The sequence below is a fragment of the Etheostoma spectabile genome, chromosome 5 (genome assembly GCF_008692095.1).
Source record: "Etheostoma spectabile isolate EspeVRDwgs_2016 chromosome 5, UIUC_Espe_1.0, whole genome shotgun sequence".
Classification (NCBI taxonomy): Eukaryota; Metazoa; Chordata; class Actinopteri; order Perciformes; family Percidae; genus Etheostoma; species Etheostoma spectabile.
The window spans coordinates 37,595,869-37,597,492 of NC_045737.1; the positions used below are offsets into that span (position 1 = coordinate 37,595,869).

General features: G+C 38.1%; 1 protein-coding gene across 1 annotated transcript in view; it reads left to right on the top strand.

Moving 5' to 3' along the window:
- Positions 1–1,581, top strand: part of taf5l (TAF5-like RNA polymerase II, p300/CBP-associated factor (PCAF)-associated factor) — a gene marked incomplete in the record, with an annotated part of 12,004 nt that extends 10,423 nt beyond the window's left edge. Inside the window, 1 exon segment of the mRNA XM_032516327.1 lies at positions 59–1,581.
- Between the last annotated feature and the right edge of the window lie 43 nt (positions 1,582–1,624).

Genomic DNA, 1,624 nt, shown 5'->3' on the forward strand with positions numbered 1-1,624 from the left:
CTCCGCGAAGGAGGGAAAGATCGAAAACCTTCGCTTGGGGGGGGGGGGGGTGTTGTTTCACACACACACACACACACACACACACACACACACACACACACACATACACACACTCTTTTGGTTTCTCGAACTCTAATAGCTCCAGAATACGGCTGCACACTATGAGGAAAACACACACGCACACACACGCACACACACACGCACATGCACACACACACACACGCACACACACACGCCGATACGAATATTTGGTTATTTAAAAATCCAATATGCCGATATAAATATATATATATATATATTAAAAAAAAAAAAATACAGAAGCCCGTAACAAGACGTAAGCAGATTTCCCTAACATTAGTCATTTGTAGTTATTAATGAGTTCTCACTAAAACAATATGATAACAATTTGATTTATTGTCAAAAAAAGAAGAAATCCAGAAACATAAACGGATTTCCCCAACATTAGTTATTAACATTAGTTACAACAGAGCATCAAAATACATAAAGTTCTGATAAATGAAATGTATAAAAATGCAAACTTAAGATATGAAACTTAAAGTCCTTTTGAACAAAAACACATCAATAAAAAAACATAATCAGTGTTGCCAACAGGGACGACGTAGAGCGCCCTCTGGTGGACAAACTGTTACAGCTACGGTGGCCTTCACGCGTCAAAAAGCCGCTCTCTCGCTCTTTTATATATCCCTTTTTTTCTTTTTCTGGACGGGGGGGGGGGATCCTGAAATTTGGATTTTGAATACGTGGGGTCCTCCGTGATTCCTTCAACCTTGCCGGGGCCCGGGAAGAAACGATACCCGCTAGCAGTGTTAGCATCGTTAGCATCATTAGCAGCGTTAGCAGCGTTAGCATCATGAGTTGATCATGTGATGGTGAAAACCCGAAAGGCGGAGCAGTGCGTCCTGCATGTCTCTCACCGGCTACCGAATATGGAAAATATCAAGCCAAAAGTAACCTCTACACACAGCCACAAATCTTATCTGTGTTGATCATAACTGGAATAAATGGAAGAAACCACTTGACTGCAGGGGTGTTGACTGCTTATTAATAAAAAATATACATGGAGAGCCAAATGTTCGGGGCTTTAAGAGAAGTGGTTTTCATTAAGGGCCTAAAAAAAACCATTAACATTGAATAAGTTTGGGCTTCTTCTCTCGTGGTTTTTGTCTTTGAGTCGGCCTACTGTAAGTTTTGAGTAATAACAATTATTAAAAAAAAGAAAGAAATTGTAAATAGCCTCGTGGAGGAAGTTTCAGAGAATCAAAGGCTGTATTTTTTGCACAGTTCTGCGAGTGTACAAGTGTAAATATATTGTATTTTTGTAATATTTTGGCTACAGAGAGATTGTGCTTAACTTAACGAGGGCTGGAAAATAAAAAATAGACTGATTTTATATTTGTTTTCACACATTCAAAGTGTGATTGTGTTGTTTTTTTTGTAGTTTTTTTTTGGATATTTCATTCATTAATCCAGCCTGGAAGATGTTCTTTGTTTGTCAGGACGCTTTTGTTCCCTCCTGTTGCCCCAAAACGAGGAATAAATAAATAACAGAATTTATTTGAACTAATGCTTCAGTGAATTCCTTTTCTGTTTTTTTTTTTTTTTT